This window comes from Choloepus didactylus, chromosome 2 (genome assembly GCF_015220235.1).
Source record: "Choloepus didactylus isolate mChoDid1 chromosome 2, mChoDid1.pri, whole genome shotgun sequence".
Classification (NCBI taxonomy): domain Eukaryota; kingdom Metazoa; phylum Chordata; class Mammalia; order Pilosa; family Megalonychidae; genus Choloepus; species Choloepus didactylus.
Window position 1 is genome coordinate 189,921,087 of NC_051308.1, and position 21,963 is coordinate 189,943,049.

The 21,963-nt window shown below is 38.9% G+C and overlaps 1 protein-coding gene across 1 annotated transcript in view; it reads left to right on the forward strand.

Annotated features, from left to right (window-relative positions):
- FYB2 (FYN binding protein 2) overlaps positions 1-21,963 on the forward strand; it is a 195,013-nt gene that overhangs the window by 706 nt on the left and 172,344 nt on the right. The window lies entirely within an intron of this gene.

The following is a 21,963-nucleotide window of genomic DNA, read 5'->3' on the forward strand; positions in this document are numbered from 1 at the left end:
CAGAGCTGAGTTTGGCTTGGGACTTGTGACTTTAGATTTGGGCTCTCTTCCTTCCTGGGACAAGTGTGTTCAACCTCTGGAGCCCCGGCTTCTCATTTGTAAAATAGGATTACTACTGGAATGCCTGGTTTGTGAGATTACTGGGAGGTGGTTGTTCAAATAAAGATGACATATGAGAAAGTGCAAAGCCAGGTGGAATTCACTTCCCCTTGGATGACAGAGTTCTGCCTGCGTAGTTAGAGAATTTGTCTGCCTGACTGACTCCAACTTCCTTTTTCCTTCTCCAGGTTTCCCACCCCACCCCCCCTTCTCCCCACTTCATATAAGTCAGTTTCTTTTCAAGAGGAGAAATATTTTGCTTCCATATCTCTTTTATTATCCATTTGGAGTGAAGTTTTTTTCTCCTTTTAGGGATCTGACTTCTCACTCAAAGGGTTGGTTTTCAGTCAGGACAGAGGACCCATTTCAGCGGTCACCAGTCAGGAAAAGCTCACCCTTCTCTCTCTCCCTCCCCTTTCCCTTCCCTCTCTCCCTCTCACTCCCTCTCTCCCTCTCCATCCTCCTCCCTCTCTCCATCCCCCTCCTTCTCTCCCTCTCTCCATCCCCTTCCCTCCCCCTCCTTCCCTCCCTCTCTCCCCTTTTCTCTCTCCCCCCTCCCTCTCTCTTCTCTCCTCCCCCTCTCTCTCCATGTCTGCTGCAGATTGTTCCATCCAATTAGCTGAGTTTTGAAAAATGGTGAAGAAGCTCACTGTGGTATTGGTTCCATCTTCCCTCTTCTAAATTCTTCCTCTCCCTATGTTGCTGTTTGACAACTTTTGAGAAGCTCCTCCTTGATGGAAAAATGTCATGCTGAACAGAATTAGTGTGGTTGCAAGAAAAGGAAACTGACATATTTTGACCTTTCTGATGTGCCAGGATCTGCACTGGCATTCATTATTTCATTTTGTCTACATGACATCACTATGAGGTCAATGTCATTTGCCCCGTTTCTCACAGGTAGGGAAACTGATGGTGAGAATGTTGTCATTCATTCAATACCACACAGCTGGTAATTAGCAGAGTCCGGATGTGATCTTAGAACTGTAAATAACAAATATTGAGTGCCAACTTCAAGCCAGACACTGCTAGGAAAGATCATAACAGAACACAGGTAGCATGTTAGGCAATTTAGAGGATAATGTACAAAAGGGTGTGCTAACTAATACCTTTTTTATGGGCTAAGCAATTTTTATAATTATGCAATTTTCCTACCCACGGAGGGGAGGGAGAGATCAAAAGAGAAATATGGGTAATTTCTAAACTCAGAGGGAGGATTTTGCTTTATTTTTTAAAAATAATTTTAGAAAAAAACATTCTTTCAGTCTATATTTATTGGGCCACCTGATCTCTGTTGTCAGATCCTGTTTTAGGTGCTGTGGATGCAGTAAATCAGACAGACAAAAATACTCCCCTTCCTAAAATTTATATTTTAGTGGGGAAAACAGCCATATATATAGTAGGTCAAATGGCAACAAGTGCAATGTAGAAACACAAAGCAGGGAAGGGTATAATGATGACAGTGTCGTGGGAGAGTTGCTATTTTATACTGGGTAGTTTCAAGGAAGGTGTTAATGTAAGGTAACGTTTGAGCAGAGACTTGAAGTGAGAGAGTTGGCTGTATGGATCTCTTTGGGAAGAACATTCCACAGAGAGTAGATTTGCAAATGCAAAGGCCCTGAGGCAGAGCCTTGTCTGGTACATTCAGAGCAGCAAAACAGCCTGAATGGCTGGAGCAGAGGAAGCAAAGGTGAGAGTTTTCATAGATGAGGTCAGAGAGGTAGTGGGGCAGATTGTGTAGTGCTCTGGAGGCCACTGTAGGAATTTTAGGTTTTCTTGAATTTTAGGTTTTCTTCCAAGTGGGAGAGGCCCCACAAGTTGTAAGGACTCAAATTTACAATTTGTATTTCTGTATGGTAGGTGGTAATGTCCTCCCTTTCATTTCTGATTTTTTTTGTAAATTGTGTCCTCTCTTTTTTTCCTTTGTTAACCTAGCTAGAGGTTTGTCAGTTTTACTGATCTTTTCAAAGAACCAATTTTTGGTTTCGTTGATTTACTCTATGGTTTTTCTATTCTCTATTTCATTTATCTCCACTACAATCTTTTATTATTTCCTTTCTCCTCACTTTGGGTTTAGTTTGTTCTTCCTTTTCTAGTTTCTTCAGGTGTGAGGTTAAATTACTGATTTGAAATCTTTATTCTTTTATAATGTAAGAATTTACAGCTATAAATTTTTTTCTGGCACTGCCTATGCTACAAATGTCATAAGTTTGGGGATGTTGTGAGTGTTTTCATTCACCTCAAGATTGTTCCTAATTTCCCTTGTGAGTTCTTATTTGACCTATTGGTTGTTTAAGAGTATATTGCTTAATTTCCACATATTTGTGAATTTTCTTGTTTTCCAAAACTCTGTTATTGATTTCTACCTCATTCCATTGTGGGTAGAGAAAATATTTTGATTTCAATGTTTATAAATTTATTGAGGATTTTTTTTGTTTATAGAATATGCTTTTTGTTTAATATGTTTAGTAGGTTTTCTTTAAGTGATACAATTTAACTTCGTTAATTTCAACTTTTCTAATTCAAAATCTAAAATGATGTAGTTCTGGAAAGGAAAGTTTAGGTAATCCATCTGAGAATGCAAGGAGAATACTGAAGTTACTTAAGAGAACACATTATTTTGAAGCTTTCTATACATAGAAGGCACATAATAGTTACTAAATACCTAATGAATATTAGAAGCTGCAAGTTCTTCCTAGTCACAATTTACATATTAATTACTTTAAAAGAATCCTTGTTAGACAAATTGATCATTTTAGTTCAAGCAAATTTTTTTGTGCATATGTTCTATCTTTTGCTGATAAAAGGTGAGCTGTTGGAGGGTATTCCTTGTCTTGTTCAGCTCTGTATTCCCCAATGAGCATAATGCAGTGTCTTATGCCAAATATAGTACTCGACAAATATTTGAAAAAATGATTGCACTGCATGATGCACTTGAAGCTAATTTGGTTGTCCTATAGTTATACTTTTTTTTCACTAATTTGTTCAGATCTTTCTTACGACTGGTCCTAGTTTTACTGTACTTCCAAATAGCAAACTGTCTACCTCTTTATTGCTTGTATAAATTGATTTTTAGCAAAAATAAGGGTACAAAGTGGAAAAAAAATGATACGAATATTTTGCATCTGTAATTGGTGAGCTGTGCTTTTCAAAATCTTTCCCTCACTTCTGGGACTGATGCACACTGCTGTACAACTTCAGTCTTGTTTAAGAGAATGGCGCCCCCTAGAGCTGTGCAATGTGGCAAACTGTTCATTTCCTTTTCTGGTTCAGGACAGAGAAAACTTCATTCATAAGATTCCCATTCTGCTTCAGACAGAGATTTACAATGCAGCACTATTTTAAAAAGATGACAAAGACCATTCTGCCTAGAATAGGAAAGAATAAAGACATCTAATATTTAGTTTATTCCTCCAGTATTGTCAGAACAGAGGTCAGACTTCTTTTATAGTGTTATAATGCCTGTGTTCAGACTTGACTTCTCAATGAAGCAAATTTTGAAATATTTCTTTATAAGGTTAAAAATTGTCTTTGAAATTAGGTTAATAACTGTCTTTGAAATAGTTCACTGAGCAATTAAATATGTTTGTCCATACATATTCATATTTAATTACAGCTCTAAGTAAGGTATTAATAATTTTTCCTGTTTCAGTTTGAACATTTAACTTGTAGTGACAATAAGTCTAATTAGAAGATGTAGTACCAGATCTTCTAATTAGTTGTATGGCCCTAAACAAGTCATTTTAGATCCCTGCCTTCACCCAGATCAAACAGGGATAGTAACAGATTTTTTAATCTACCTTATAGATAAGCAGACATAAGATTTATATGAAAACATTTTGCTAATGTCACTAAATAAATATGAGGTATAAAATATGTTTTATCATATTAATTATTTTCTAATATTTGATTGATGTTTCAAGAATTTAACCAAAATAAAGATTGCATACTTTCAGAGCTACAAAATTCAGTAGCTATACAAGATGAATTAAAATAGTAAAGCTGGTAATAATAACAAATCCATTCATCCATGTTCTCATTTTTACATTAAGAAATAATAAGTATAAAAATAGGTAAAATTTCATGCAAATATTCCTATTTATTCTAGTTTAGGAGATCTTGCCCGTATCAAGGGATTATCTGGCATGGGCCACTGCATCAGGTACTTGAACAGACATATATTCTGTAGACTTTTGTCAAACAGATTTGGCAGCCCAACCATGATGTGTCCATTAGTCCTTAGGCCAGATCAAGCATGTCATTCTCCTCATCAGTGATTGCCTGTAACTTCTCAAATATGTGCTCTTCAAAGATGAGGTGCCAGGTAGAGCAGGCTAAGGTTCCCTCACGTGTACACTAACCATCAATATCTAGATTATTTTCAGCCACAACAGCTAGCAGAGAGTCACCAACTTTTTCTTTGGTTGTTAATGTTTCACCATCATAGTTTATGAAGTGGACTGTTATTTTCTTTCCTGAGCTGCTCTGTGCCAGCCTTGACATGCTCAGCAGCTGGCTTGCTGCTGTCCTCCCATCCGGCCTCTGAGTCCCCAGCAGCTCAGGCTTCCATGCAAGGTCCGGTGAGGAGAAGCCACTAGTTGGTGGCCCTGCTGAGAGCTGTGGAGGTGACATGCAGGAGCTGGGCACCCCTGGCAGTGGCCATAACCCACAGGTTGGGTTGAGAATTGTTTTGTGACCTAATATGTGGTCTATCCTAAAAAATGATCCATGTGCACTTGAGAAGGATGTGTATTCTGCTGTTATTGGATGAAGCGTTCTACATTTGTCTATCAGATCTAGTTGGTTTATACTATTGTTCAAGACCTCTATTTCTTATTGAACTTATATTTAGATTTTCTATTCATTATTGAAAGTGGTCTCCTACTACTAATGTAGAACTGTCTATTTCTGTCTTCAAATCCGTTAATGGTTGCTTCATGTATTTTGGAGCCTTGTTATTAGGTGCATATGTGTTTATAATTGTTATATCTTCTTGACCTTTTTGTCAGTATATAGTTTCCTTCTTTGTCCCTTTTGATTTAAAGTCAATTTTATCTGTTATTAGTAGAGCCACCCCTGCTCTCTTTTTTCACTTTCAGCCTCTTGTGTCTTTGAGTGGAAGGTGAATCTCTTGTAAATACCATATATTGAGTCATGCTTTTTTATTCATTCTATAAATCCCTGCCTTTTCACTGGAAACATCCCATATACCATGAAAATAACTATCAACAATGCAGGTCTTACTTCTGCATTTTTCTATTTGATGTTTAACGTCTTACAATTTTTTGTACCCTGATTCTTCTATTACTGCGTTCTTCTGTATTTATTTGAACTTTTGTAATAAGCCCTTTAGAATCCCTTCTCATTTCCTTCTCTGTGTATTTTTCAGATATTTTCTTTGTGGTTACTATGGGACTTAAATTTAACACCCTGAATCTATAGCAATCTCATTTGATTTAATACCAACTTAATTTCAATAGTATACCCAAACAATGTTCCTGTTCCTGTCTATACCCCACCTTTATGTTGTTCTTTCACAAATTACATCTTTGTATATTGTGTGTATAAAACCATACATTTATCATTACCCTTTATGCATTTGCATTTTATATCCTATAAAAAGTAAACAGTGGATTTTCCCATGGAGTTACCTTTATCAGAGATCTTTATTTTTTTCCTGTGGCTTCAACCTGTTGTTTATTGTCCTTTCCCTTCAACCTGAAATACTCCCTTTAGTATTTATTGCAGGGTTGGTATACCGGTGATGAAGTAAGTCCCGCAGATTCTGTTTATCTTTATCTGAGAATGTCTTAATTTCTCCCTCATTTTTGAAAGACAGTTTCACTGGATATAGAATTCTTAGTTGGCATTTATTTTTCCTTTCAGCACTTTAAGTGTTATCTCGCTGCTTTCTTGCCTCCATTGTTTGTGATGAGAAATCAGCATTTAATCTTATTGAGGCTCGCTTGATATGATGTGTTTCTTCTCTCTTGCAGTTCTCAGGATTCTCTCTTTTTCTTTCGTATTTGATAATTTGATTCTTATGTGTCTTGGTGTGAGTATATTTGGGTTTATCATGTTGGTTGAGCTTCTTGGATATGTATATTCTTGTCTTTTGTGTAACTTGGAAAGTTTTCAGTCATTATTTCTTCAAATATTCTTTCTGCCCCTTTTTCTCTTGCTTCTCCTTCTGGGACTCCCATAATGCATATATTATGTATGTTTGATGGTGTCCCACAGGTCTCTCAGGCTCTATTCACTTTTCTTCATTCTTTCTTCTTTCTGCTCCTCAGACTAAATAAATAATTTCAGTAGTCTTATCTTCAAGTTCATTGTTTCTTTTTTCTGCTAGCTCCAATCTGCTGTTGAACCACTTTTAGGGAATTTTTATTTTTGTTACTGTGGTCTTCAGTTCTGGTTGATCCCTTCTTATGAATTCTGTTTCTTTATTAATATCTTTTTGTTCATCTGTCGTTTTCCTGATTTCTTTTAGTTCATTGTCCATGTTTTCCTTTAGCTCTTTGAGAATATTTAGGACATTAGTTTTTTAAGTCTTTTCTTGGGTAAGCCCAAAATCTGGTCCTCCTTGTTGATAGTTTCTAATGCTTTGTCTTGCTTCTTTGCATGGATCATTGTTTTATGTTTTTTTTTTTTTTTTTTTTTTTTTTTTTTTTTTTTTTTTTTTTTGTATGTCTTGTAATCTATTGTTGCATACTTGGCATTCTAATATTTTAATGGGATATCTCTTGAGTTTGGTCACTGAGGCATCTGTTCCTAAGGTTGAATTCAGCTAGTGTTATGACAGAGACACCCTTGAATGCCAGTAGTTAAAAGAAAGGAAGGTATGGAGGGAAGGAGGGAGTGATGGAGAAGAGACCCTTCCCAGACTTTGCAGATTGGCCTGAGTGCTGTCCTTCAGAGTTTGGCCTGCCTAATAGTGAGTTTAAAGAACAGCCTGAGGTGAAAGCATAGGATCCTCCCTGGTCTTTTCTGAGCATGTGTTTTGGTGTGGGCATGTGCACATGACCTGAGAAATTCTTCTGTTTACATGGATCCAAATGTCACTTTTCCCCTAAGAAATAGTGTTTCCCTCTGCCCCCTCCACCCCCACCCCTGGCAGCTGGGACTTGGTTGTTCTCCTACAGCATTCTAGCTGGTCTACAAGGCACCGCTATGTGCATGGCAAATCCTGGGATGGCAAGTCTGCAACAAGCATCCTGGTTCAATCTTTCAGACTGCCAGAAGACAGACTGGCATGGACATACATTCACCCTAGTTTGTGCATAGTGGTTAATCTGCTCCCGTTGGAACCAGGATAAGGGACCCATAGTAAGAGTGAAGCCAGCTCCACAATGAGCCAGGAAGTGCAGGGGGAAGGGTCAATAAGGGTGCTACAAGATTTTCTTATTGTTAAGTTGCTTTTGTTTTTTGATTCAGTGGTCTCTCTGTTACTGCAACCCTTGAACTGTCTCCTGGAGCTCTGAGAAACATGGTTCTGCCAGTTTTTGCATGTTGTTTAAACTACTTTGCAGGGGTGGAACCCTGGAGCATATTATTCCACCATCTCGGTGATATCACTAGGCTAATCTTTCATTTTAAAAGGTTCATCTGGCTATTGTGTTGAAAAAATATACAATGGGGTAGCAAGAACAGAAGTTAGGTGATCAGTTCGTAGTTATTAAAATAATCTAAGCTAGAGAAAATGGTGGACCAGGCGAATGCCTTAGGAGTGAGGTGGCCACAAATGATCCAGTTCTGGATATATAAAAGGCAGAGTCAACAGGATTTAGCAATGAATTGGATGTTAAATGTGAAAGAAAAAGAGGAACCATTGCTGACTACACAGTGTGACATCTGAGCATATAGAAGAATAGAGTTGATGTTTACTAAAATGTCTTAAGACTTAAAATGGAGTTGGTTTGGAGGGGGATCAGGAACCAGTCATAAATACAATACATTTGAGGGGCTGAATAGGTAGTGGGATAGTCAACTTCAGAGTTCAAAGAGAGGTTTAGACAAGAGGCATAATTAAGACAATGTATCTACATTCTCTAGGATAGTGTTGGGCACAAGGCAGGTTTTAGTATGCTGGTTTTATATCTTGTCTGTACACTCTCTGACCGTCCTGCCATTGAGAAGTGAGTTCTGTGTTCTCTTCCCTTGAATTTTGGCAGGATCATGACTGTTTTGACCACTAGAGTATGGCACGTGTGACACTGTGTGACTTTGGAGGCCAGATCATAAAAGACCATGCAGTTTCCACCTCATTTGTGAGAATACTCACTCTTGCAGCCCTTAGTCCCCCAAGGTTCTGGTTGACAGTTTCAGCAGGGCCTCGCCTTATAGTCATCCACACAGGGCTAAATACCAGCCCGTTCACCAGTGAAATACCACCACATTGTCTGCCGCCAACACCACACAGAATAGAAGAATCATCCAGCTGAGCTTTACCTATATTCTTATGTGAGATATGGGAAAATAGTCATTATTTTGAGCCACTCAGTTTTGGGGTAGTTTGTTTCACATTAAAACAGTTTTGTATATGAAATAATTAGATTAGACTTTATTCTTTTTTTATATATAAAAAATAGCATTCCCCTCTATGGACATGTATCAAGGGAATTCTGTAAAACTGTTTTATTTTATAATTTAGACACCAAAACAGAGTGGTTGATGAGTTTTTCTTTTTCTAAATCAAAGAGTGGAATTAGAGCCCAGTGCCTCCCCTCAGCTGGATGAGTCTTCATTTAGCCACACAGTCTTAGTAAGAGAGAATCATAGCATTTTTGAGCTAGAAAAGTTGGTCATTTGGGGAGGCTTCTGATGAATGAGCTTTGGGACACCTAATAAAAGTGCCCCACAATTCATGAGGCAAACACTGGCAAAACTGAAGAGAGTAATAGATGCCTCTACAATAATAGTTCTAGAATTCAACAGATCTCTGTCTTCAGTAGATAAGATATCTAAACAGAGGTCAACAAGGAAATAGAGAAACTAAATAGGTTCTGAAAAATGAACTAGAATTAACAAGCATATATAGAAGTTGTACCCCCAAACAGCAGGATATACAGTTTTCTCAAGTGTACATGGATCATTCACCAGAATAGATTGCATGCTGAGGCATAAAGCAGGGATTAATAAATTAAAAAAAAATGAAATTATACAAAGTATTTTCTCTGACCATAATGGAATGAAGCTGGAAATCAACAGCAGCCAGAGAACTGAAAAATTCACAAATATATGGAGGCTAAACAACAAACTGTTAAATAATCAGTGGATCAAACTACAAGAGAAATCAGTAAATATCTCAAGATGAATGAAAACAAAACACAGCATATCAAAATGTTTCAGATGCAGTGAAAGCAGTGCTGAGAGGGAAATTTATAGCCCTAAATGTCTACATTAAAAAGGGAGAAAGAATTAAAATCAAAGACGTAACTGAACACTTGGAGGAACTAGAGAAAAAACAGCAAACTAATGCCAAAGCCAGGAGAAAGAAAGAAAGAACAAGCATTAGCATGGAAATAAATGGAATTGAGAACAAAAGAACAACAGAGCAAATCAGTAAAACCAAATTTGGTTCTTTGAGAAGATCAGTAAAATAGACAAACCCTTAGCTATGCTGACAAAATAAAAAAAAGAGCAGATGCAAAGAAGTCAGAAATGAGGGGGACCTCATTACCATGGACACTGTAGAAATAAAAAAGATTGTAAGAGGATACTATGAACAACTGTGTGGCAAAAACTAGCAACTTAAATGAACAGTTTCCTAGAAACATACTAACAACCTTGTCATAGCCCGAGGGGGCTTTACCAGTCAAAAGACCAAAGAGAACGCCCAGCATTTGCCGAAACATGAACTTTATTTGGGGTTACTCACAGGGAGGCAGAATTCAAATGGCTTTTCTCTCACCGGGCAGATACCACTTTCACAGGGAAAATCGGCCGCACGATTCAGAGACCAGCAAGCCCTTTTATAAGGGTTTTAGACAAAGACATCCCTAAGGGTGGGGGGAGAATAGATGCAGGAACAGGTCACTTTGACCTGAGGGGTGGTGCAGGAAGGACTAGAATAACATTTGAACAATTACATTTTGCTCTTTTTGTGAGACTAAGAGCCTCTCACTTCCTGCCTGCTTCCCATAAAGTTACATTTTAAGGTCAAGTTACCCTTTTACTCTTTACTGGCTTACAAAGACGATAGGTTAAATGTTTAGCTGCCTAGGTCACTGTATTAGTTAGGGTTCTCTAGGGAAATAGAATCAATGAGAGGTGTCTCTGACTATCAAATTTGTAAAAGTGACTCACGCAACTGTGGGTATGCATGAGTCCAAATTCTGTAGAGACGTCAACAAACTGTCAACTCCAAGGAAGATGTCCAATGAACTCTTCAGGAAACGAACCGGCAACTTCGATGAACTCCTCAGGAAGTGAACTGGGATCTTCAACAAACATGTTCAATGACCTCCTCAGTAAACGAACCGGAAACTTCGATGAACTCCCCAGGGAACACTTCTCTGGGCAGCCGAAGAAGAAGTGAAGGTCCTCTATTTGTCTCGCTTATAAGTCTTCAACTGATTAATTGGATTAAATCCAGCCAATTGCATTCTCTCATTGTGGAAGACATGCCCTTTGGTGAGTCATCAGTCACAGCTGCAGTCAATTGACTGACGATTTAATTAACCAGCCTGTTGGTTTATTAACCAGCCACATATGTCCTCACAGCAATTGTTAGGCCAGTGTTTGCTTGACCAGACAGCTGGGTACTATTACCTGACCAAGTTGACACATGAACCTAACCATCACAGTCATGCAGACTGCTGTGCACCAAAGATCAGCAGGCCTGTTTTGCTCAGGCCACAGGTTGCTACAAACCTGCACTGACTTGAGAAGAAAAAGACCTCAACAAACCAATCATAAGTAAAGAGATTGAATCAGTCTTCAAAAACCTTACAACAAACAAAATCCCAGGGCCAGATAGCTTCACAAGTGAATTTTACCAATCCAAGAATTAATATGAGTCTTGCTCAAACTCTTCCAGAAAGCTAAAGAGGAGGGAACACTACCTAACTCATTCTATGAAGCCAACATCACCCTAATACCAAAGCCTGACAAAGATACTAAAAGAAAAGAAAATTATAGACCAATCTCTCTAATGAATATACATGCAAAAATCCTCAAAGTATTGAAAAATACTTGCAAATCAAATCCAATAGCACATTATAAGAATTATATACCATGACCAAGTGGGTTTTATTCCAAATATGCAAGGGTGGTTCAACACAAGAAAATCAGTGTAATATACCACATTAATAAAGGGCAGGACCATGTGGTCATGTTAATTGATGGGAAACAGGCATTTGACAAAATCCAGCATCCTTTCTTGATAAAAACACTTTGAAAGATAGGAATCGAAGGAAACTTCCTCATTATGATAAAGGGCATGTATGAAAAGCCCACAGCTAATGTTGTCCTCAATGATAAAAAACTGAAAGCTTTCCCTCTACGGTCTGGAACAAGACAAGGATGCCCACTGTCACCTCTGTTATTCAACATTGTGCTAGAAGTTCTAGCTAGAGAATTAGGCAAGAAAGAGAAATAAAAGGCATCCATATCAGAAAGGGAGAAGTAAAATTTTCAGTTTACAGATGACATGATCCTATATTTAGAAAGTCCCAAAAATAAAACTACAACAAAATTGCTAGAACAAACAAATGAGTTCAGTAAAGTGGCGGGATACAATATCAAATGCAAAAATCAGTAGTGTTTCTATACACTAGTAATGAGCTTTCTGAGGAGAAAGTCAAGAAAAATATTCCATTATATAATAGCAACTAAAAGAATCAAATGTCTAGGAATAAACTTACCTAAAGAAGTAAAGGACCTGTATTCATAAAATTATAAAACATTGCTAAAAGAAGTCAAAGAAGACCTGAATAAATGGAAAGACATTCTGTGTTCTTGGATTGGAAGGCTAAATGTCATTAATATGTCAGTTCTACCCAAATTGAGCTACAGATTCAATGCCATTCCAATTAAAATTCCAACAGACTACTTTGCAGAAATGGAAAAGCTAATCATCAACTCTATTTGGAAGGGCAAGGGGTCTTGACTAGACAAAAACATGTTGATAAAAAGAAGAATGAAGATGGAGGACTTATAGTTCCTGACTTTTAAAGCATTATTATAAAGCTACATAGATCAAAACAGCATAAAGTAGCATAAAGATAGACATTGATCAGTGGAATCAGATTGAAAGTTCAGAAATAGACCCTCAGATCTAGGGTCAGTTGACTTTTTAAAAGGCTCCTAAGTCTACTCAACGGGAACAAAACTGTCTTTTCAATAAATAGTGTTGGGAGAACTGGATATCCATATCCAAAAGAATGAGACAGGATCCCTAACTAGGTTGAATTTGAATGTTTGGAAATGGGTAGAGGTGATGGTAGCACATTATGCTGAGTGTAATTAACAGTACTGAATTATGTGTGTGATTGTGGTTGATAGGGGAGGTTTAGGGACATGTTTGTCACTAGAAGGAAAGCTATACAGAAATTAGATTAAAATAATCAAAGACCTAAATATAAGAGCCAGTACCATAAAACTCTTAGAAGAAAATATGAGGAAGTATCTTCAAGATCTAGTGATAGGCAGAAATTTCTTAGACCTTACACCTGAAGCACAAGCAATGAAAAAAAAAATAGATAAATGGCGCATCCTCAAATTGAATACTTTTGTGTTTCAAAGACTTTGTCAAAAGGCAGCTGACTGAATGGGAGAAAATATATGGAAACCACAAATTTGATAAGGGTTTGATATCCAGAATATATAAAGAAATGCTACAACTCAACAATAAAAAGACAAATGACCCAATCAAAAAATGGGAAAAGACATGAGTAGACATTTTTCCAAAAAGGTAATACAAGTGGCTAGAAAGCGCATGAAAGATTCTCTTCACTAGCTATTAAGGAAATGCAAATCAAAACCACAATGAGATATCACATACCTACTAGAATAACCACTATTAAACAAGCAGGAAACTACAAGCGTTAGAGGGGATATGGGGAAATAGGGACACTTATTCACCGCTCGTGGGAATGTATAATGGTACAGTCACTGTGGAAGACAGTTTGGCAGTTCCTCAGGAAGCTAAATGTAGAGCTGCCATATGTTCCAGCAATCCCACTACTGAGTATATACCCAGAAGAACTGAAAGCAGGAACGCAAATAGGCATTTGCACACTAATGTTCATAGTGGCATTATTCACAATTTCCAAAAGATGGAAATAATCCAAGTGTCCATCAACTGATGAATGGATAAACAAAATGTGGTATATACATAGATGGGATATTATTCAGCAGTAAGAAGGAATGAAGTCTTGAAGCATGCAAAAACATGGATAATCCCTGAGAACATTATGTTGAGTGAAATAAATCAAACACAAAAGGATAAATATTGCATGATCTCACTAATAGGAGCTAATTATAATATGTATACTCATTGAGATAAAATCTAGAAAATACGTCACCAGGAAATAGGATGAGGCTAGAGAATGGAGAGCAGATGCTTAACATGTGCAGAATTGTTAACTAGGTTGAATTTGAATGTTTGGAAATGGGTGGAGGTGATGGTAGTACATTATGCTGAGTGTAATTAACAGTACTGAATTATGCGTGTGACTGTGGTTGATAGGGGAAGTTTAGGGCATGTTTGTCACTAGAAGGAAAGCTAGAGGTTAAAACATGGAACTGTATAACACAATGAACCACCATGGTGGGTGATGAGTGTGATTAACAGTACAAATATAAAAAGATTCTTTCATGAACTAGAACAAATGTATGTCACTATTACAAGGAGTTTATAATAGAGTGGTATATGGGGAAAAAATGTACCTATTGCAAACTGTGGACTTTAGTTAACACTAATATTTTAATATTCTTTCATCAACAGTAACATGTGCCACACCAATGCTAGGGGTCAATAATAGGGGCAGATGTGGGATATGGGATGTTTTTGTTTGTTTTTTATTTTTTTGAGTATTTAAGATGTTCTAAAATTCATTGTTGTGATGAATGCACAGTTGTGTGATAATACTGTGAGCTACTGATTGTATACTTTGGATGGATTGAATGGTGTGTGAATATATCTCAATAAAACTGCATTTAAAAAAATAGTATGATGATGATGAAAGGCACAAGCTTCATTGGGAACACCGAAAATGAGTGCTTAACCCAGGGCAAGGGTTAATCCTGGGCTTATGAGAGGAAGTGATATCTGAGCTGAAATATCAACGGAAGAGTAAGTAGCATTTCTTCAGGGAAGGAGGGAAGGAGGGGATGGGCATCCCAGTCAGAGGGGACAACATGAACAAAGGAGAAGTGAGCAGTATAATAGGGTGAGAGTTAAGGGGCTAGTCCTGCAGTTAGGTGTTGCTGGAGTAGACAATAAAAAACAAAACAAAACAGTGGCTAGATATTGAGAGGCCCTGAAGACTATCCTATAGACCAAGGAATTCACTGAAGGATTTCACCCCTGAAATGAGGAGGTTAGATTAAATATCCCCTAAAGGTCTTTTCTTGTTTTGGTATTCTAGGTCTGAGGAGTTTCCAAAGATCATAGATGGTTTATTTTTTACAGAGCTGGCTCTCAAAGAAAGGTCCTGAATGCCTGTGAAATACCACTTAACAGCCTTCAAGAGAAATTTCAAACGTTTTTCCTGAATAATCTGTTTTTTAACGGATAAGTTACAAGACGGGGGCATGTAAAAGAGTAGACATGTCAACTGAGAAGGATCCTTACCATAATGTTGCACTGTTGTTAGTAAGCTTTTTCTTGGGAGAGTGGAGTTTGTTGGGATTTCATATTGGATCACCAGAGGTGAGGCTTCTTCGAGTTCCAGAAGAATTTCTGAGAAGGGGAAAGCGAAGATTTCTCAGTTGTTCACAAATCCAAAAACTGGCCATGTCACTTCCATCTTTGCCAAGAAACTCCTGCAGAGTCCTCTTTGAACTGCATTATTTTGTCTTCTATGGTGAAAGAGTGAGTGATTTGAACAGGGCTGATGTCCGTACTAGCTGGTCTTGTCCAAGAGTACTGACCCCAGCCTTCAGCCCATTGTTACCTTCCCAATGAGTCAAGTCTTCCTCTCTCCAAACCATGCACCTACATCTCTCCATTGGAGAAATGGTTCTAATAGGCAAATCTGATTATGTCCCTCCCCTGTTGAATCCCCTTCAATGGCCACCCGTTGAAGAGCGCAGGTCCTTTTGCCTGGCTGACAAGGCCAAGGCCTCTCATCCCTGCCCTGTGTACTCCCACTCCAGCTTTTTCTCCCACTGCCTCCATGCATGTGTGCTCCAACTTTATTGTTGCACAAGCACACTCTTCTCAGCAGAATGCTATTTATCACTTCATTTAAAACTCAGCTTAGAGAATACCTCCTCCAGGAAGCCTTCCCTAGACCCTTGGCTACAGATGGTTTTTCCTCACCTTGAAAGCCCCTAGCACTTTGAACAGACCCCAAGTCTGGACTGTGAGATCCTAGAGAATAAGAATATGTCTTGCTTACACAGACAGCAAAGCCTTGTGCTTGAATGTATAGGCTCTGAAGCGGCCTGCCTGGTTTCAATTTCTGGTTCTATGAATTTGCTGTTTCACTTAGAACTAGTTGCTTAATCTCTCTGTGTCCCAGTTACCTCATTTGTAAAGGGAAGGTAATATCTGCCTCTTAGTTTTCTCCTGAGGTATAAATAAATTAATCCATGATAAGTGCTTAGAACAGCTCAGTGAGCTCACAGGGCAGTTAATTCTACAAAATAAAACAAAAACAGACTTGGGCAAGATGGCGGCATAGAGAGGAGTGGAAGCTAAGTAGTCCCCCTGGAACAACTACAAAAAACCAGAAACAACTAGTAAATAATCTAGAATAACTGCGGGGGGACAAACGAGACCATCCATTCATCATACACCAACCTGAATTGGGAGGAATGCCCGAGAACACAGCATAAAATCTGTAAGTAAAACCTGCGGAACCAGGTCAGGAGACCCCCTCCCCCATAGCCCGAGCTGCAGAGCCGCGTGGTGCCACAGAGAAGCTCTCTCCCAGCAAGCGAATACAGCTCAGCTGAGCTCCAACTGGGGTTTTAAGTAGCGAGTGTGAACTGCTCACTACAGGTATGCAGCCCCAAAAAACAGAGGCTTTGGGTGACGATTGACCTGGGAGAGCCGGAGGGTTGCCTTGGACTGGGTCTGAAGGGGACTATCTGTTTCTTTTTTGGCTCAGTGGAGAAAGCCCCAGTCATTTTCAGTTTCCAGGGTTGTGACTCTGGGAAGGGTGGAGACACCACAAACAGAGAGACAGCCCATTGAAATGCTAATGACCTCCACCTGGGGGGTCTGTCTTCTCTAGGAGGAAAGGGGTGGGGCCCTTTCCATTCAGAACCAGACCCCAGAGCCTGGGGGAACACGGCCATACCTCCTCACACCAGTCAAGAATTATAGGTGGGGAGGCGGGGCAAGATGGCAGACTGGTGAGCTGTATGTTTTAGTTATTCCTCCAGGAAAGTAGGTAGAAAGCCAGGAACTGCGTGGACTGGACACCACAGAGCAATCTGACTTTGGGCATACTTCATACAACACTCATGAAAACGTGGAACTGCTGAGATCAGCGAAATCTGTAAGTTTTTGTGGCCAGGGGACCCGCACCCCTCCCTGCCAGGCTCAGTCCCGTGGGAGGAGGGGCTGTCAGCTCCGGGAAGGAGAAGGGAGAACTGCAGTGGCAGCCCTTATCGGAAACTCATTCTACTGATCCAAACTCCAACCATAAATAGACTGAGACCAGACACCAGAGAATCTGAGAGCAGCCAGCCCAGCAGAGAGGAGACAGGCATAGAAAAAAAACAACACGAAAAACTCCAAAATAAAAGTGGAGGATTTTTGGAGTTCTGGTGAACATAGAAAGGGGAAGGGCAGAGCTCAGGCCCTGAGGCGCATATGCAAATCCCGAAGAAAAGCTGATCTCTCTGCCCTGTGGACCTTTACTTAATGGCCCTAATTGCTTTGTCTCTTAGCATTTCAATAACCCATTAGATCTCTGAGGAGGGCCCTTTTTTTTTAATCCTGTTTTCTTTTTCTAAAACAATTACTCTAAGAAGCCCAATACAGAAAGCTTCAAAGACTTGCAATTTGGGCAGGTCAAGGCAAGAGCAGAACTAAGAGAGCTCTGAAACAAAAGGCAATAATCCAGTGGCTGAGAAAATTCGCTAAACACTACAACTTCCCAAGAAAAGGGGGGTGTCCGCTCACAGCCATCATCCTGGTGGACAGGAAACACTCCTGCCCATCGCCAGCCCCATAGCCCAGAGCTGCCCCAGACAACCCAGTGTGACGGAAGCACTTCAAATAACAGGCACACACCACAAAACTGGGCGTGGACATTAGCCTTCCCTGCAACCTCAGCTGATTGTCCCAGAGTTGGGAAGGTGGAGCAGTGTGAATTAACAAAGCCCCATTCAGCCATCATTTCAGCAGACTGGGAGCCTCCCTACATAGCCCAGCAGCCTAGAACTGCCCTGGGGGGACGGCACTCACCTGTGACATAGCACAGTCATCCCTCAACAGAGGACCCGGGGTGCACAGCCTGGAAGAGGGGCCCACTTGCAAGTCTCAGGAGCCATATGCCAATACCAAGGACTTGTGGGTCAGTGACAGAGGCAAACTGTGGCAGGACTGAACTGAAGGATTAGACTATTGCAGCAGCTTTAAAACTCTAGGATCACCAGGGAGATTTGATTGTTAGAGCCACCCCCCCTTCCTGACTGCCCAGAAACACGCCCCATATACAGGGCAGGCAACACCAATTACACACGCAAGCTTGGCACACCAATTGGACCCCACAAGACTCACTCCCCCACTCACCAAAAAGGCTAAGCAGGGGAGAACTTGCTTGTGGAGAACAGGTGGCTCGTGGACGCCACCTGCTGGTTAGTTAGAGAAAGTGTACTCCACGAAGCTGTAGATCTGATAAATTAGAGATAAGGACTTCAATAAGTCTACAAATCCTAAAAGAACCCTATCAAGTTCAGCAAATGCCAAGAGGACAAAAACAACAGAAAATTATAAAGCATATGAAAAAACCAGACGATATGGATAACCCAAGCCCAAGCACCCAAATCAAAAGATCAGAAGAGACACAGCACCTAGAGCAGCTACTCAAAGAACTAAAGATGAACAATGAGACCATAGTACGGGATACAAAGGATATCAAGAAGACCCTAGAAGAGCATAAAGAAGACATTGCAAGACTAAATAAAAAAATGGATGATCTTATGGAAATTAAAGAAACTGTTGACCAAATTAAAAAGATTCTGGACACTCATAGTACAAGACTAGAGGAAGTTGAACAATGAATCAGTGACCTGGAAGATGACAGAATGGAAAATGAAAGCATAAAAGAAAGAATGGGGAAAAAAATTGAAAAAATCGAAATGGACCTCAGGGATATGATAGATAATATGAAACGTCCGAATATAAGACTCATTGGTGTTCCAGAAGGGGAAGAAAAGGGTAAAGGTCTATGAAGAGTATTCAAAGAAATTGTTGGGGAAAACTTCCCAAATCTTCTAAGCAACATAAATACACAAATCATAAATGCTCAGCGAACTCCAAATAGAATAAATCCAAATAAATCCACTCCGAGACATATTCTGATCACACTGTCAAACACAGAAGAGAAGGAGCAAGTTCTGAAAGCAGCAAGAGAAAAGCAATTCACCACATACAAAGGAAACAGCATAAGACTAAGTAGTGACTACTCAGCAGCCACCATGGAGGCAAGAAGGCAGTGGCACGATATATTTAAAATTCTGAGTGAGAAAAATTTCCAGACAAGAATACTTTATCCAGCAAAGCTCTCCTTCAAATTTGAGGGAGAGCTTAAATTTTTCACAGACAAACAAATGCTGAGAGAATTTTCTAACAAGAGACCTGCCCTACTGGAGATACTAAAGGGAGCCCTACAGACAGAGAAACAAAGAAAGGACAGAGAGATTTGGAGAAAGGTTCAGTACTAAAGAGATTCGGTATGGGTAAAATAAAGGATATTAATAGAGAGAGGGGAAAAATATGACAAACATAAACCAAAAGATAAGATGGCTGATTCAAGAAATGCCTTCACGGTTATAACGTTGAATGTAAATGGATTAAACTCCCCAATTAAAAGATATAGATTCGCAGAATGGATCAAAAAAAATGAACCATCAATATGTTGCATACAACAGACTCATCTTAGACACAGGGACACAAAGAAACTGAAAGTGAAAGGATGGAAAAAAAATATTTCATGCAAGCTACAGCCAAAAGAAAGCAGGTGTAGCAATATTAATCTCAGATAAAATAGACTTCAAATGCAGGGATGTTTTGAGAGACAAAGAAGGCCACTACGTACTAATAAAAGGGGCAATTCAGCAAGAAGAAATAACAATCGTAAATGTCTATGCACCCAACCAAGGTGCCACAAAATACATGAGAGAAACACTGGCAAAACTAAAGGAAGCAATTGATGTTTCCACAATAATTGTGGGAGACTTCAACACATCACTCTCTCCTATAGATAGATCAACCAGACAGAAGACCAATAAGGAAATTGAAAACCTAAACAATCTGATAAATGAATTAGATTTAACAGACATATACAGGGCATTACATCCCAAATCACCAGGATACACATACTTTTCTAGTGCTCATGGAACTTTCTCCAGAATAGATCATATGCTGGGACATAAAACAAGCCTCAATAAATTTAAAAAGATTGAAATTATTCAAAGCACATTCTCTGACCACAATGGAATACAATTAGAAGTCAATAACCATCAGAGACTTAGAAAATTCACAAATACCTGGAGGTTAAACAACACACTCCTAAACAATCAGTGGGTTAACGAAGAAATAGCAAGAGAAATTGCTAAATATATAGAGACGAATGAAAATGAGAACACAACATACCAAAACCTATGGGATGCAGCAAAAGCAGTGCTGAGGGCGAAATTTGTAGCACTAAACGCATATATTGAAAAGGAAGAAAGAGCCAAAGTCAAAGAACTAATGGATCAACTGAAGAAGCTAGAAAACGAACAGCAAACCAATCCTAAACCAAGTAGAGGAAAAGAAATAACAAGGATTAAAGCAGAAATAAATGACATAGAGAACAAAAAAACAATAGAGAGGATAAATATCACCAAAAGTTGGTTCTTTGAGAAGATCAACAAGTTTGACAAGCCCCTAGCTAGACTGACAAAATCAAAAAGAGAGAAGACCCATATAAACAAAATAATGAATGAAAAAGGTGACGTAACTGCAGATCCTGAAGAAATTAAAAAAATTATAAGAGGATACTATGAACAACTGTATGCCAACAAACTGGATAATGTAGAAGAAATGGACAATTTCCTGGAAACATATGAACAACCTAGACTGATCAGAGAAGAAATAGAAGACCTCAGCCAACCCATCACAAACAAAGAGATCCAATCAGTCATCAAAAATCTTCCCACAAATAAATGCCCAGGGCCAGATGGCTTCACAGGGCAATTCTACCAAACTTTCCAGAAAGAACTGACACCAATCTTACTCAAACTCTTTCAAAACATTGAAGAAAATGGAACACTACCTAACTCATTTTATGAAGCTAACATCAATCTAATACCAAAACCAGGCAAAGATGCTACAAAAAAGGAAAACTACCGGCCAATCTCCCTAATGAATATAGATGCAAAAATCCTCAACAAAATACTTGCAAATCGAATCCAAAGACACATTAAGAAAATCATACACCATGACCAAGTGGGGTTTATTCCAGGCATGCAAGGATGGTTCAACATAAGAAAATCAATCAATGTATTACAACACATTAAGAAGTCAAAAGGGAAAAATCAATTGAGCATCTCAATAGATGCTGAAAAAGCATTTGACAAAATCCAACATCCCTTTTTGATAAAAACACTTCAAAAGGTAGGAATTGAAGGAAACTTCCTCAACATGATAAAGAGCATATATGAAAAACCCACAGCCAGCATAGTACTCAATGGTGAGAGACCGAAAGCCTTCCCTCTAAGATCAGGAACAAGACAAGGATGCCCGCTGTCACCACTGTTATTCAACATTGTGCTGGAAGTGCTAGCCAGGGCAATCCGGCAAGACAAAGAAATAAAAGGCATCCAAATTGGAAAAGAAGAAGTAAAACTGTCATTGTTTGCAGATGATATGATCTTATATCTAGAAAACCCTGAGAAATCGACGATACAGCTACTAGAGCTAATAAACAAATTTAGCAAAGTAGTGGGATACAAGATTAATGCACATAAGTCAGTAATGTTTCTATATGCTAGAAATGAACAAACTGAAGAGACACTCAAGAAAAAGATACCATTTTCAATAGCAACTAAAAAAATCAAGTACCTAGGAATAAACTTAACTAAAGATGTAAAAGACCTATACAAAGAAAACTACATAACTCTACTAAAAGAAATAGAAGGGGACCTTAAAAGATGGAAAAATATTCCATGTTCATGGATAGGAAGACTAAATGTCATTAAGATGTCAATTCTACCCAAACTCATCTACAGATTCAATGCAATCCCAATCAAAATTCCAACAACCTACTTTGCAGACTTGGAAAAGCTAGTTATCAAATTTATTTGGAAAGGGAAGATGCCTCGAATTGCTAAAGACACTCTAAAAAAGAAAAACCAAGTGGGAGGACTTACACTCCCTGACTTTGAAGCTTATTATAAAGCCACAGTTGCCAAAACCGCATGGTACTAGCACAAAGATAGACATATAGATCAATGGAATCGAATTGAGAATTCGGA